This window comes from Octopus bimaculoides, chromosome 7 (assembly GCF_046866305.1).
Source record: "Octopus bimaculoides isolate indiv1 chromosome 7, ASM4686630v1, whole genome shotgun sequence".
In the NCBI taxonomy this organism is placed as follows: domain Eukaryota; kingdom Metazoa; phylum Mollusca; class Cephalopoda; order Octopoda; family Octopodidae; genus Octopus; species Octopus bimaculoides.
In genome coordinates, this window is record NC_142934.1 from 2,763,647 (window position 1) to 2,781,453 (window position 17,807).

Sequence of the window (17,807 nt, forward strand, 5' to 3'; positions counted from 1 at the left end):
TGGTGTTTATGCTCCTATAACCTAGCAGTTCAGCAAAGCAGACCAAAATAAGTGCTGGATTCGATTCATTCGACTAAAACAGAATTTTTCAAGGCCATCACTTAGGGGCCGGTGTCGGTTTTTTGACATCCCTATAATGTAGTGGTTTTGTAAAAGGAGATTTATAAAAAAAAGAAAGAAACACCTCCTGTGTTCATAATGTCTACATACATACACACTCACACAAACATGTATATGGGCATACACACACAAACATATATGTGCATGTACGTACTCATATGTATACACATATCCACACTCCAAACACTATTATGACAACTTACTGATTGTCCTATCTATATACATATATAAATAATGCTATATTTACCTAATATTGAGGTTTCATTCTTTTGTTGTCACTTTATTATTATCATTGTATATATATATATATATATATATATATATATATATATATATATATATATATAGGATCTTTTTTAAAACGGGGGCCACATTTTTCATTAATGTTTTACGTAGTGTTTTTGGTACCGAAAGACTTTCAAACTTCGTATACTTATCTATTTTATGTTATAGAACAGAAAAATATTTTTGTATTCGAATTTATTTCATGTAAAAAATTGTCTTATTTCGATAATTTCAGCCAATCACTGACGTCCATTCAGCCGATATACATTAAGTGCCGACTACATAAACAAACGATTCTTCGTTTTATTTGCTTTTTTCGTTTTAAATTTGCTTTAACCCTAACCCTAACCCTAACTCTAACCCTAACTCGGATCTTTTTTAAAATGGGGGCCACATTTTTCATTAACGAGACACTTTGAAACTTGGAACACTGGTAGAATGTGTCATATAAAACATCTTTTTCTCTTAGTCTTCTTTAAAAAAAAAAGAAATCCATAAATTATTCCATGTTAAAGTTGTCGTATTTCTGTAATTTCAACCAATCACTGACGTCCATTCAGCCGATATACATTAAGCGCCGACTACATAAACAAACGATTCTGAAACAATTAACCCTAACTCTAACCCTAACCCTAACCCACCAATTTGCATGTACACAGATGATTATGCGATATAAGTATATGTGTGTGCCCCCCTCTCTCTCTCTCTGTATATATATATATATATATATATGAACGTTATATATACATTCACGTTAAATATACAGATACTTAAATCGTCAAATATATTTACATATTTCTACAAAATGATATATCTAAAGTTTGATGATAAAAGTACGTTAAAAAAAAAATTGTGCTCCTAACGAGTTTCGACCTCAGAATCTGTCTAACTTCAATGTTGATCTTCAAGGTCGTCCCCACTCAAATCTATTTAGTCGAAAGTATACGTATATGTATATACACACACGTGCATGAAATATATCTCTATATACGTAAATGGTCAACTGTCATGTTTACATATATATATGTAGATATAATATATTTAAAGATTCACAGTAGAAAGACACAAAAAAATTGTGCCCCGAGTGAGTTTCGAAGTCACAACCTCCGCAAAACTTCCGTCTTGTGGTTTGAAACACAAGGAAGGTACTGTCGTTAACGTATCGAGTGTACATAGCTAAGTGCATAGCTAATTTTACAGAGTGCTTTGCGACCCGTAACATCCACTTAGCCATGTACTCTCGATACGTCGACCACATTAACCTCGTCGTGAAATGTAATAATAATACAGATACACATACAGATACGAACACTCCCCTAAATGAGCAACAGGTGATGACAGCTATACAACACATGGCTGACCCTATCCATATCAGCAGTAGAACGGCTACCGTAGACTACCGCTCTAAACACCCCAGTTACAGTTACCCGTCCTAGATACTGAGCTCTGGAGAGAAAATACAAGAATTGACGGAACTGTTCAACCCTGTCTACTCCACTCACACTACTCTAAACCTGTGGCTGATCCACGGGTAACCCGTAGTGACTCTGCGATGTCAAGTACTGCCAAGGTCAACATCCTTGTAGCAGCCTTAGTTGGTGTAATGAGGAAAGTATCGCCACTATGCCAACCACAACAACGACAACAACACATCCAGCACCATATTTTCCGAATGCAACGTTCCGGATACACACAGCATTATAGAATCAGGGTGTACAATGGAGCGAAAACAAAATTCGAACGCATCCTAAGAGATGCTGAAAACGGTATATGGCCCCTGTACCGCAACAAGTTCTGGAATAGGTTAGAGGGGGAGGCCAACAAAAGAAATAAGAATGATACTTCGTATGATAACAAGAAGTTTCACAGTGTAATGTTTGTTGATGCTACACCTAAGAACGTATTAAGTAAGGCATTCAAGAAAATCCTGCACAAAACTGGCCTTAAGATCAAAGTTGTAGAAAAGACAGGTAGGACTATCAAATCTGTATTATGTAGATCATATCCGTTTGATAGAATCATCTGTCAAAATAATTGTGCAGTATTTCCTACAAACCCAAACGTGAACTGCAAAACCAAGAACACTGTATACCAGATCAAGTGCCAATAAGGAGCTTGCGCGACTAACCCAGGGTCATACATTGATGAGACTTCTAGGAGTATCAATGATAGGTTCAAAGAACACCTGGACAACTGCATTGAAAAGAAACCAAACTCCATCTTCTACCAGCATGCTGTAGACTGCCAAAAGGGCTCGTTAGGGAGACTTAATTTAAATATCTTATCCACACATCCCACTGATGCAATGCTGAGACAAGTCACTGAAGCTGTCTGTATACAGGAATACAAACCCTCTCTCAACAGTAAATGCGAATGGGGTAACATCCAGATTCCACTCGGGAGTACACCTCTATAATCACCCTCCTCTCTCTTTTACATGTGGAATTCCATTCCCTACATACATGTTGAGATGCATAATACATACATATATGTAGATATATATAACTGTATGAGCGTATATAGTTTGATATGTATGTACGTATGTGCAGATGCATAAGTGTGTGCACGTATGTGTATGTGTTGCGCGTTGTGTATATGACTATGTGCGTATGAACATGTGTAGATATGAGTATGTGTAGATACATCTATGTGTGGCATGTTTATGTGTGTTAAAAAAAAGGTTTTAATAAAATAACAATATTAAAAAAATGCATGTTTGAATTTAACCGTTATCCTTGTATTAGTGTCATATATATTTGTATATATGTATGTGTGTGTGTATATATGTGTATATATGTATAGGTGTAGTGATGGATAAGCGTATATGTGTGTATACTTTAAGATTATACGTATATGTGTGTGAGTGTGTGTGAGTGACAATATGATTGTGTGTACTTGTATATATGTATAAGCAAGGTTATATATGTGCATATAAGCAAGGTTATATATGTGCATATAAGCAAGGTTATATATGTGCATATAAGCAAGGTTATATATGTGCATATAAGCAAGGTTATATATGTGCATACATGCATACATTCGTTGTATCCATTCAAGAAAAGAACCAATTTTCAAGAACTCATCGATGAAAATCCACTATCACATATAGAAAAATTAATAATATATATATATATACATATCTTTTCTCTTTTACTTGTTTCAATCATTTCACTGCGGCCATGCTGGAGCACCACCTTTAGCTGAGCACAATGACCCCAGGACTTATTCTATCGGTCTCTTTTGCCAAACCACTAAGTTACGGGGACGTAAACACACCGGCATCGGTTGTCCAGCAATGCTAGGGGCACAAACACAAACATAAACACACATATATATATATAGATAGATAGATAGATACGACGGGCTTCTTTCAGTTTCCGTCTACCAAATCGACTCACAAGGCTTTGATCGGCCCGAGTCTATAGTTGAAGTCACTTGCCCAAGGTACTATGCAGTGGGACTAAACCCACAACCATATGGTTGGTAAGCAAGGTACTTACCACACAGCCACCCCTTCGCCCATTCACATAGCCACCCCGGCACCATATATATGTTTCTTTATGTTTCTTTATATTTTTAAGTTTATTTTCATTATTATTCGAATTCTTCATTCTTTTGGGTTTTATATACTTCTAATTACCATTTACATACATTTACATATATACACACATCCTTTTATCTTCTAGACAAGTGATATAGACAAATAGAATAAAAAATCTCTCTACTTAAATTGTAATTATCCCATGGATGACCAGTAACTCCAGGGATATCATATTTCAAGTTTAATGGAGCCTGACACTATCTGTCAGACACACCTCATGTATGTCTGTCTATTCATACATACATACATACATATCTACATACATACCCACACACTCATTTATTCATACATACATACATGCATTCATACATACATATATATGTATATATATATATATATATATATATATATATATATATATATATATATATATATATACATACATACATACATATGTACATACATACATATATATACATACATATGTATATATATATATGTATAGATGTATGTACGAGTGGATTTGGTAGACGGAAACTTAAAGAAGCCCGTCGTATATATCTATGTATGTGTGTATGAGTGTCTGTGTTTGTCCCCCAAACATCACATAACAACCGATGCTGGTGTGTTTATGTCCCCCGTAACTTAGCGGTTCGGCAAAAAGAGACCGATAGAATAAGTACTAGGCTTCCAAAGAATAAATCCTGGGGTCGATTTGCTCGACTAAAAGTGGTGTTACAGCATGGCCACAGTCAAAAGACTGAAACAAGTAAAAGAGTATACATGTATATATATATATATATATATATATATATATATATACAGAATCCTTTCTCTCTTGTTTTTATTTTACATTTCCAATTTATATATATATATATATATATATATATATATATCATCATCGTCGTCGTTTAACGTCCGCTTTCCATGCTAGCATGGGTTGGACAATTTGACTGAGGACTGGTGAAACCAGATGGCTACACCAGGTTCCAATCTGATTTGGCAGAGTTTCTACAGCTGGATGCCCTTCCTAACACCAACCACTCAGAGAGTGTAGTGGGTGTTTTTTACTTGCCACCGGCCCGAAGGCCAGTCATGCTGTACTGGCAACGGCCATGCTCAAAATGGTGTATTTTATGTGCCACCCGCACAAGAGCCAGTCCAGGGGCACTGGCAACGATCTCGCTCGAAAGTCCTTACATATGCCGCAGGCACAAGTGCCAGAAAGGCGACGCTGGGCACAGGTGCCATCACAATTTCGCTTTCGCTTGCCCCAATAAGTCTTCGCAAGCTGAGTTTTGTGTCTAATGAAGGAGACGACATTGGCATGGGTGCCAATCATCGAATTTTACTCGATTTCGATTTCACTTGCCTCAACCGGTCTTCGCAAGTGGAGTTTAGCGTTCAATTTCACTTGCCTCAACAGGTCTTCGCAAGTGGAGTTTAGTGTCCAATGAAGGAAGGTACGCATAAGTGGACTGGCTGAGGCCTTAGATTTAGGTCTCACTTGGCTTGCCGAGTCTTCTCGCACACAGCATATTTCCAAAGGTCTCAGTCAGAAGTCATCCCTCGGTGAGGCCCAATGTTCGAAGGTCGTGCCTCACCACCTCATCCCAGGTCTTCCTGGGCCTACCTCTTCCCTCCTATTCTAGTAGGGGATGAGGCATGATCGCACAAAACATTCACCTTAGCCCTCATCCCTGTCTTTCACTGCTAAACCCAACATTAAACCATGATCAACACTCGCAATAAACCTTCATCTTCAGTACTGATCCTGTTTAATCTCTACCCTCCCCATCGCCACAAAGCCTAACCCCTAGTTCAAACTTTGATCTCTTACCTAACTATTCTCTCTAAAAACCGTTCACAAATCCCCAAGCTAACCCTAATATAGTCTAAAGTCTGAACCCCAATCCTAACAACAAACCCTCAACAAAATAAGAAAAACAGCAAATACTCAACAAAATAAGAAAAACTACTTACCTTTGGCAATTTGCCAACTATAACAGAAAACATGATATGCAAACAACGAGCAAAATATCAACCAACAACATTTGAACGTCAGATTTTTTTTTTAAGTCAGATTATTATTTTTTTTTTTAAAGTCAAATTTTTTATTTTTAAAGTCAGATTGTTTTTTTTTTTTAAATTCAGATTATTATTTTTTTTTTTCTAACCCTTTCGTTACTAACCCGGCCGTAGCCGGCCCAAAAAATTTTTGGTTCATAAGACTAACCCGGCCGTAGCCGGCCGAGCATACCCATTGTTATTTAAATGTATATTTGAACCCAAATCTCGTTAATACAGTCGTTAAAACACCTGATTTCACTTTGCAAACAGTTGAGTTATGTGATGTTTGGGGGACAAACACAGACACTCATACACACATACATAGATATATACGACGGGCTTCTTTCAGTTTCCGTCTCCCACATTGTTTGGCCTGATATTTGAACTCAGTGAATTTTAGAAGATTTCTTTCCACATTTTTTGCGGCGTTGATTTTTTTCAACTTTGAAGATGGAGAGGAGTTTCATGCTATCAAGCAGTGATTCCGAATTTGAAGGTTTTTCAACAGAAGATATGGAGATATCGAAGAAAAGAATGAATGAGCTACAAAAGCACGTGGTGAACGATAAGGAATCGGATATTTCTGGATCCGAAACCGAAATCAGCGATTCTGAAAGCGGCGACGGTGACAGCGAGGATGATTTTACACCAGAATGGAGTAAAAATTAAAACAAACGTTTTTATTAACAATTTTTGTGAGGAAACAGGGTCTAGCCATAGTCTTTCTCAGGAAGCGAAACCTTTAGACTTCCTTTTCATGCTTGTTTCAACTGATTACTGCGGAAACAAACTGTTACGAAGAATGTAAACGAACCGGGAAAAAAAAGATCGCTTGCAGTTTCCTGCAACTGTAGATGAAATACGGGCATTTTTTGCCATAAATATTATCATGGATATTAGACAGTTACCCAGAATAACAAATTACTGGAGCGATCAGGAACCTTTTGGCGATGAATATATTTCCAGTATTATGAACGAGTACGATTCGTGAAGCTGAACCAATATATACATGTGAGAGACACTAGCAGTACCCCCCCCCCCAGTACGTGCAGAACTGTGAGACAAAACTTATGCAATAGAATTGATTAAGAACCCTTTCTTTAATTATGTTCCAAATATCACATTAATATGTTGATAAATAAAAAAGTTACAGGTGTTTAATGAGACTAGTCTAAATTCATGATTATTTTAGAATTTAATTGAAACTCATGAGGGGTGTATTTTGGCCAGAAATATAGTAACGAAAGGGTTAAAGTCAAATTATTATTTTTTTTTTAAGTCAGATTGTTTTTTTTTTTTGTTTCTTATGTCGAATCATGAAATAGAAAAACTACTTACCTTTGGCAATTTGCCAACTATAACAGAAAACATGATATGCAAACAACGAGCAAAATATCAACCAACAACATTTGAACGTCAGATTTTTTTGATTTTTTTAATGTGTTGAATCATGAAATACACTTGTTTACTAAATACAGTTGTCCTTGTATTCACACAGTATTCTTTATCGAAACTTATCAACCACATAAGGTTCTTACCACATTGTCTTAGAATGAAATTACTATATACAGGGGGACCCAAAAGTAGGTTCGCAGTTCTTCAACAATCTCTTTTGCATTCATATATTAACAGTTTAGATCTTAATTATAAAACAATATGAAACCATTATTCTATGCCAATTTAGTTAATTGTAAGGTAGAAGGCATGTAAATAGCACCTTTTGAGCGGGATCGTTACCAGCGTCGCCTTCCTGGCATCTGTGCCTGCGACACACGTGAAAGTGCATTGCATCCACAAGTCATCAAGCTAATCATTATCATGCGAAATGAAGTTGATGTTTTTATTTATAATAGAAACAAATTAATTATTGCAATGAAAATAAGAAATACAGTTAATGTGTATGTGTAACCATCATCATCATTTAACATTCGTTTTTCAGGCTGTCATGGGTTGGACTATTTCACATGATCTGAGACGAATTACTACACTTAGCTCTAATGTGTGTTTTGACATGGTTTCTCTATGTCTGAGAAACAGTTTCGGTAACACTGACACGAGTAAAATTACCAAGTAAATTTCAAGGCAGAGTAGATTGCTAGTAGTGAGAGAGGTGGCTTCATCCTCAGCTGTAGTATGATAGAGGGACAGGTAGAGGTGTGTTGCTGCAGAGAAAGCACATGGCTACCCCGCATCTAATTATCACATTTTCGTTGCTAAAGTGAAACTAAGAAACAGAAAACTGTGTAAGCCAAGGAACAACTGTATTTTATGAAAACATTGCAAAAGGAATTAAACTGAAACAGATATCAACAGGACACATACAACCCGTGCTAGTATGGAGAAAATGATCCTTACTTATTTATTATTATTATTATTATAACAACAACAACAACAACCACAATGATAGTAACACCCTACACTCTGCCTTCTACAACCCTAACCCTAACCCTAACAACTAATCTTATGACATGACAAGGATCTCCCCCACAGACTTACCCTTCAACAAAAGGGCATGTATCCCACCCCAAATCGACAGTGAAACAGAAGCAAAGATCTCCTTAGCAAGAAATAGACTCCGACATATCTTAGACTAATACAACAAATCCACTAAAAAACATAGTGAGGAGGGGACCCACCAAATCAGCTCCTCTGTTGACAGAGGCCTACATAAACTGAGACAGCGAATTAGGAACAGGGAATTAGTGTGCCTCCCTACGGACAAGTCTGGCAGACTGTCAATAGACAGCCGTCAGAACTATGTCCAAACTATGCAACAACACATCAGTAACATGAGAGAAGTTACACAAGAACATGAAAAAGTGGAAAAAAATCCTCAACGCACACATGGGAATGTGGTGCAATATACTCCAACGTACAAAAAGGACAGCACACAATTTCCAAGCTACCAACAACGACATTCCTACACTATACGGGTTACGCAAAGACCACAAACCCTACATAAACTCTGTCATGGGACCTCCAACCAGACCAGTTTGTGGAGCAAATATCTGTCCTACTTCCTCTCACAAGTATTACGACCTCTCATAGAGATGTCTCCAGATGTCTGTATAAGCATGGAAGATCTCCTCAGTAGAATCAGTACTTGCAACTACTCCGACGACCTCACAGGTTGTGTAGTGGGTAGTATGGATGTGATTTCACTCTACCCATCTATAGACATAGATTTTGCTGTGGGGATATGCATTCAGGTGATCTGTGAGAGTGAAGTGGAGTTCCGCAAGGTCAACACGAGGGAACTGGGCCTCCTCCTCAGACTAAGCTACGACAGTAACTATTTGGATGACCATGACCTCAGTAGATTCTGCCCCACCAGGCCACAGAGGGGAAGACCACCCATCATCACTTCAGCAGTGAAAAAGAAGCACCACTCAACGCTGGAGTGGCTGGACTGCACCCACCCAAAACCTGAGAACAACAATCAGGTGAAGGAAATGATGGCTCACGCAATAGGGGCCAGTATAAAAACCACCTTGAAGAACCACATAGTAAAGTTCAACAAAAAACTATACATGCAGGTTCAAGGTGCAGCCATCGGCATTGGTGTAGCTGGAGATGTGGCTGGCCTCTTCATGACCTGTTGGGACAGAAAACTCAAACATATGTTAGCAGAACGGTCCACAACTCTTCTACTTTACAGCAGATATGTAGATGACATTAATATCATAGTTAGGACCAACTTTTATTTATATGCGATGTAATTGTTCCTTTTTGGAATGGCATTGTTAGGGAGGTGTGAGTGGCCAGATCTGGCCAGTTTGAACCTAAAACAGAATATTTGGGCCTCAACGGGCCCTGCCTTATTTAACATTGTCCCAAAACTGATCAAAGAGGAAAAGGATCCTATCAGCTTTTTCAAGGAATACCAGATGAGCCACCCATACCTGGGTACAACTCACTCAACAAGAACTCCCCACTTGAGTGGACCACGATACCGCAAAACTTGGCTTTAAAAGGATTTAGATAATCCTATCAGATGGTGCTATTAAATTGGACATGGCCTGGACCAATCTTTGGTTGAAACATATCAAAGTTTTATCTAAGATATACATATGTACATATGCATCATCATCATCATCATCATTGTTTAATGTTCACTTTCCATGCTGGCATGGGTTGGATGGTTTGACTGAGGACTGGCAAGCCAGCAGGCTGTACCAGGTTTCATTCTGATCTGGTAAGGTTTCTACAGCTGGATGCCCTTCCAAATGCCAACCACTACAAGAGTGAAGTGGGTGCTTTTACGTGGGCCAGTCAGGCAGCACTAGCAACAACCATGCTCAAATGGTGCTTTTTACATGCCACTGTATATACATATATACATGTATATATGTATGTATGTATGTGTTTGCATCGTAGAGGCCTGTGGCTTAGTGGTTGCAGTGTGTCCTGCCCTCAATTGCAAGGCTCTGAGTTCCCGGTGGTAGTGTTGTGTCCTGTCATTCAGCTGGCAGAAAGGAGTTGTACATGGGATTCAAAAAGGGCCACTCTTGTCCCATTCTCAGTCACACTGAACCTCCATGAGAACTATGTTAAGGATTATGCAATGACTGTGGAGTGCTCAGCCACTTGTATGCTAATTTCACAAGCAAGTCGTTCCATTGATCAGATCATTGAGCACTCATCGTCATAACTGACGGGAATGCCTGTTAGTTACATATGCATACGTACACACACACACACACACACACATATATATACACACATAAATACATTTATACATATAAATGGGAGAATTTACGAAAAAAACAACAACAGACGAGGACAGGTGGTGTAAACAACAAAAGGATGTATTAGTTTAACGCTCGGGAATAGAGAAAGTCTTTGACGTTTCGAGCACCGTTAATGGCACCTGTGCCCAGCGTCGCCTTCCTAGCACTTGTGCCAGATGGCACGTGTAAAGACATTCAAGTGAGATCGTTGCCAGTGCCCTCGAACTGGCTCTTTTGCAGGTGGCACGTAAAATACACCATTCTGAGCGTGGCCGTTGCTAGTACCGCCTGACTGTCCTTTGTGCTGGTGGCCCATGAAAATCCCCCACTACACTCTCAGAGTGGTTGGCGTTAGGAAGGGCATCCAGCTGTAGAAACTCTGCCAAATCAGATTGGAGCCTGGTGTAGCCATCCGGTTTCACCAGTCCTCAGTCAAATTGTCCAACCCATGCTAGCATGGAAAGCGGACGTTAAACGACGATGATGATGATGATGATATATATATATATATATATATATATATATATATATGTATCCTATGAGATTAAAAGCATTCATTAAAGTTAGTCTCATGTTCCACCTGATGTACATCTGTGTGCGTGTGTTAAATGATGTTTAATTTTATTCAAACCAACAACAAACAGCTAATTATTCACCCACACACAGTCTCATAGACTCTATTATACATTAATCTATATTTATCACTTGTCAACTACTTTTACGCGATAGTTTCAGGTTTTTATCCAAGTGGTCGGAAACACATACTTTTTTAAACGGTCTTTGTCCCAGCTTTTAAAACAAACGACAAAATGCTTTTATATCACATGATTAGGAACATCGTTGATGCTCTGCTTGTTGCTTAGGAAACGGATAATTAAAACTTCATTCAATGTCTACAATTCAAAGCAAACTGACTTTTGCTCAGGGCAGTGGGCAACCAGCCTCCTCCAGTGGGTTCCATTCAGCTTCTATCGTCACACATCCATTCTACATAATGCTGAGGAATTTCAACCATGTTTCGTGGTCTGCTACCACAACAGCTCCTTTATAGGATCCAGTTAGCTCAAGACATCATCAGGAGGATCCACGTCCGGTTTCAGCCCCTACTCCCCTACCATTTTGACGTGGCGCCTCCCCCCCTTTCGGAGGTGTCTTCAGCTCCGGTGTTGGGTGCATGTCTTCTTTCTTCTATTCCCTGGCCTCTTCAATGCAGCATCAACGAGTGTCAGCGTCCGACTGATTGTCTTGTCAAATTCCCCTTTTTATACCTGCTGCTAGGCTCCAGTAGGCTGCCCCAGCAAGTTGTCACGTGACACTGTCTAAATTTCCCGCTGCTAGGGTCCAGTAGGCAGCCCCAGCAAGTCTTCGGGTCATCTTGAAATGGCCACCACCGGGTAGCATGTGATCTTTGGCCTCCCTTTCTTTCACACTCGTTATTAGGTAGTACTCAAGCCATGGTTGTTTTCAAGTCCTGCTGATTGGTTAGGTACAGAATGGAGCCAGCCAGATGGAATCCCTTGCAATGGTCACAACCTCGCTCTTCTCAGAATCTCTTTGCTTCTGACCTGATCCGCCAGTGTGCTCTCAAGATCTTTCTCAGATACATTTCATTGAATACAATTAGTTTTCTATTCCTCTTCGTTGTCTTCTTCCAAATCTTTTTCTTTCAACATGGACTCCAAATTGAAACTCACTCCAGCTTCTTCATTAACTTCCACCCATAACCTTTCAGTCTCGTAACACTCTCATTATGTTTCTCTTCACTGGTTGTCATTAATATAGATTTTTTATTGCATTCCACGTTTCAAGTTTTGTCTTTAGTGCAGGGTTTTTGGGGGTTTTTTTGTGCTAAGTTATGAGGGTAGGGTGGAACAAACCAACAGCTGTTGTTATCTAGTAGTAGAGACAGACACAAAGGCACACACAGACGCACACATACATACATACATACATACATACATACATACATACATATATTCAGTCAATATGAGAATAAAAAACTCTTATAGGGATGGTTCTATCTAAGTTACATAATAATAATAATATATATATATATATATATACACATATATATGTATGTACATGTGTGTGTATATATACATGTATATATACATGTATATATATATATATATATATATATATATATATATATATATATATGTGTGTGGTGGTGGAACAAGGATGTAGACGGGGCTATTAGACAAAAGAAACAGGCTTGGAAGGACTGGAAGAACGGTGGTAGCAGGGAATTGTACCAATCTGCCAGAAGGGAAGCTAGGCGACAGGTTTATTTAGCCAGAGGGGAAGCAGATAAGAAAAGATTTGCCAATGTTCTGCGCCATGAGGACCAAAGACTCGAGGTATTTCGTGTTGCAAGACAGTGTAGGAGAGAGAATAGTGATGTTGTAGGAGAGAAATGTGTTCGCATGGATGACGGTACGCTTGCACTAAATGAGGCTGCAAAGAAAGAGGTCTGGAGATGCCACTACGATAGATTGCTTAATAAAGAGAATGAATGGAAGAAAGAGAGCCTGCCGTATGTAGACCCAACAGAGGGACCAGCTATCCGAGTTGATAGTACCAGGGTAGATAAAGCAATTAAGAGTATGAAGACAGGGAAAGCCCCCGGCCCATCAAGTATCACTGCAGAGATGCTCAAAATATCTGGCAGTGTTGGCTACAGCCTAGTCACCCGTATTACAAACCAGGTGATACACGAAGGAGTCATACCCAATGACTGGTGGAGCAGCACCATAGTCAACTGCTACAAAGGTAAAGGTGATGCTTTAGACACTAATAATTACAGAGGCATCAAGCTGTTAGATCAGGTTATGAAAGTTACGGAGAGGGTCATAGCCCAACTAATTAGGGAGCGAATCAATTTAGATGAGATGCAGTTTGGGTTCGTGCCAGGTAAAAGCACCACTGATGCCATATTTCTAGTGAGACAGCTGCAGGAGAAATATCTAGCCAAGGATAAACCTCTGTACCTGGCCTTTGTTGACATGGAGAAAGCCTTTGACAGGGTCCCCCGATCCCTTATCTGGTGGTCAATGAGGAAACTTGGGATAGAAGAATGGTTAGTGAGAGCTGTGCGAGCCATGTACAGAGATGCTGTCAGTAAGGTGAAGGTTGGAAATGAGTACAGTAATGAATTCCGGGTAGAGGTAGGGGTCCACCAAGGTTCCGTCCTCAGCCCCCTCCTATTTATCATAGTCCTCCAGGTGATCACAGAGGAATTCAAGACAGGTTGCCCCTGGGAGCTCCTCTATGCTGATGACCTTGCACTAATTGCGCAGTCACTATCAGGACTAGAGGAGAAGTTTAAGGTGTGGAAGCAAGGAGTAGAATCGAAGGGCCTTAGAGTCAACCTAGCAAAAACCAAAATCCTAATAAGTAGGAAGGTAGATAAAACACAAACCCCTTCAGGTAGATGGCCCTGCTCAGTATGCAGTAAAGGAGTAGGCAGTAACTCTATAAGATGTACCCGGTGCAAGCTATGGACACATAAGAGGTGCAGCAATATCAAAGGCAGATTAACTACAAAGTTAGTCTTTGTATGTGGCAGATGTTCAGGTGCAATAAACACTGTGAACAAACAGGAAACAACTTCTATCTCATTCCAGGGAGAAAAACTAGAGGTAGTTGATAGCTTCCGCTATCTGGGTGACCAAGTTAGTAGTGAGGGTGGGTGCGCTGAAAGTGTAACTGCTAGAATAAGAATAGCCTGGGCCAAGTTTAGAGAGCTCTTACCTCTGCTGGCGACAAAGGGACTCTCACTCAGGGTAAAAGGCAGACTGTATAACGCATGTGTACGAACAGCCATGCTACATGGCAGTGAAACATGGGCTGTGACTGCTGAGGACATGCGTAAGCTCGCAAGGAATGAAGCCAGTATGCTCCGCTGGATGTGTAATGTAAATGTGCATACCCATCAGAGTGTAAGTATCTTGAGAGAAAAGCTGAACATAAGAAGCGTCAGTAGTGGTGTGCAAGAGAGACGATTGCGCTGGTTTGGACATGTGGTGAGAATGAATGAGGATAGCTGCGTGAAAAAGTGTCACTCCCTAACAGTTGAGGGAACCCGTGGAAGAGGTAGGCCCAGGAAGACCTGGGCTGAGGTGGTGAGGCAAGACCTTCGAACATTGGTCCTCACCGAGGCGATGACTACTGACCGAGACCTTTGGAAATGTGCTGTGCGTGAGAAGACCCAGCAAGCCAAGTGAGATCGTTGCCAGTGCCCCTGGACTGGCTCTTGTGCAGGTGGCACATGAGATGCACCATTTTGAGCGTGACCGTTGCCAGTACCACCTGACTGGCCTTGTAGGGTTTTCGTGCGAGATCGTTGCCAGTGCCCCTGGACTGGCTCTTGTACGGGTGGCACATAAAAGACACCATTTCGAGCATGGCCGTTTTCGTGCGGGTGACACGTAAAAGAACCCACTACACTCTGTGAGTGGTTGGCGTTAGGAAGGGCATCCAGCTGTAGAAACTCTGCCAAATTAGATTGGAGCCTGGTGTAGCCATCCAGTTGCACCAGTCCTCAATCAAATTGTCCAACCCATGCTAGCATGGAAAGCGGACGTTAAACGATGATGATGATGATGATGATATATATGGTGAAGGCACATGGCTTACTGGTTAGGGTGTTGAGCTTACAATCATACGGTCAACAATTCGATCCTTAATGGTGCGTTGTATCCTTGAGCAAGACACTCTATTTTGCATTGCCCCAGTCCACTCAGCCGGCAAAAAAGAGTCGTACTTGTATTTCAAAGGACCAATCCTGTCCCATTCTGTGTGACACTGAATTCTCCTGAGAACTATGTTAATGGTGCAGGTGTGTGTAGGGCACTGATCCAATTGAAGGAGGTTGTTCCGTCAATCAGATCAACCGGAACACTTGTCGTTGTAAACAAAGGAGTGCTTGTTTATATACGTATGTGTATATATGCCTGTGCGCTCCATGGAAATGTTGTATTCGTTTAGCCCCAGGCTAAACCAGCCTGAGCAGAGCTTTAGTCATAAGGGTTCCATCTTTGACCCCCCCCCCCCATTTCTTCTTCTATCAACAAGCCCATGATGCTATGTGTTCTTCTTTTCATCATGTGACAGGGGAAATTTGACTGCTATTTTTAGCAAGTAAAAAGAACTCACATCAGGTCAGAGCTTCCTCAGCTTTTAAGACTTGGTTTTGTGTGTGTTTCTGCCTTTCTGGCTGCTTGGGTAGGTGTGTGTGTGTGTGAGGGAGTGAGTATATGTTATTGTGTTTGCTGGGCATTCCTTAGCCCCCACTCCCACCTCACCAGCCACCCAATACTTACCCCCCCACCCCATATGAACTCCTTGTGGGTGGTGTGTGTGTGTGTCTGGGTCTGTCCCACCATCGGAATGGGGTAGCAAGGGGGGGGGCGTCTATGTGGGTTACCCTGCCTCAACTTCCTTCCCAGTCTCACTTGAAACATGATCCCCCCACACCACCACCACCACATAACTGTCCCCCCTCCCCGTATCGTGTAGAACACAGATACACACATACATACACGCGCACGCAGTCACTGACTCAGTTTCTTTGGCTGTTTGTTTGCATCAGCCCACATCAGGGTGTAAAAGTGCATGGGTATACATATATATATATATATATATATATATATATATATATATATATATATATATATATTATTAATTCATCAATAATATATTTAGAAAATCAATATTTAGTATTTCAAAAGATATATATCCAACATAACATGGTAGCATAATAAATTTAAAAGTTTAAAACATAAAAATAAACATAATATTCATGCTTATTTACACATAAATTTTTATACGCATATATATTTAAACATATATTTATCTATTTTTAGATTTTTATATGTATCGATATTTATATTCCATATTTTTATTTTTATGTTTTAAACTTTTAAATTTATTATGCTACCATGTTATGTTGGATATATATCTTTTGAAATACTAAATATTGATTTCCTAAATATATTATTGATGAATTAATAATATAAAATCACATATATACACATTTATTTGCTCAAGATAATTGAGCACTCAACATAAGTTCAATTATATATTCTTTTAGAATATTACTCATAAAAGTTATATATATACATATATATATATATATATATATATATATATATATATACACACACACAGACATATACACTGCTATATATATATATATATATATATAAATATATATATATACACACGCACACAGATGCATATATACACACACACATGTAACTATTTGGACTTTGAGTATATGCCTATTCTTATGTCAGTCAAAGCACATTCACCGTTTCAGGCTACCTGATGTCATCCTCCACAGAAACTCTACAATTTTCACTGGATTTATGTCAGGAAACCCACAATGTTTGTTGTGTTTATTGTTGATAAAAGAAACAGAAGATGGATTTAGAATCTTTTATTCAACATGACAATCGTTTCAGCACATCCTTCAATCTGTCCCACCCACATCAGTGAAACTGAGTTCTACAAGTGCTGTGTGTCCCACCTACACTTAACAAGAAAACTTCTTACACAATGAACCAAACTACATCTCTTTCTCACGCATTATGATTACCTCTCACTCCCCAATCTTGTCGTCCTCTTGGCCCAGGGCCACTGTATCCTTACTCTCTGCTTGCCCCCGACCTGTGTATTCTACCCACATGCCTTCTCTCACTCTAGTATTGCCATCTGCTAGCCCCCCCCCCCCCAACCTGGATGTTCCACCAACACATAACAAGAACATTTTGCCCTCACCCTACCTCGACAAACCAATCCACGTCTCTTCTCTTTCTCGCAATTCCTCCTTCACTCCACAATCTCCTACAAATCATGCTTACTTGCTAATGGGAGCTTTGGCTCCCTAAACATCGGAGACAGAGGGGATAGTCACAACTGGATTGCCTGTGATCATACTTCTGCTTACTCAGGGTTTAGCTGGAGCAAAATGACAACATAAGCACATGATATCTGCCCCCCACCCCATCACCCTGCCTCTCCCCACTGCTCCTGACACAAATCAGCCCACATGTGGG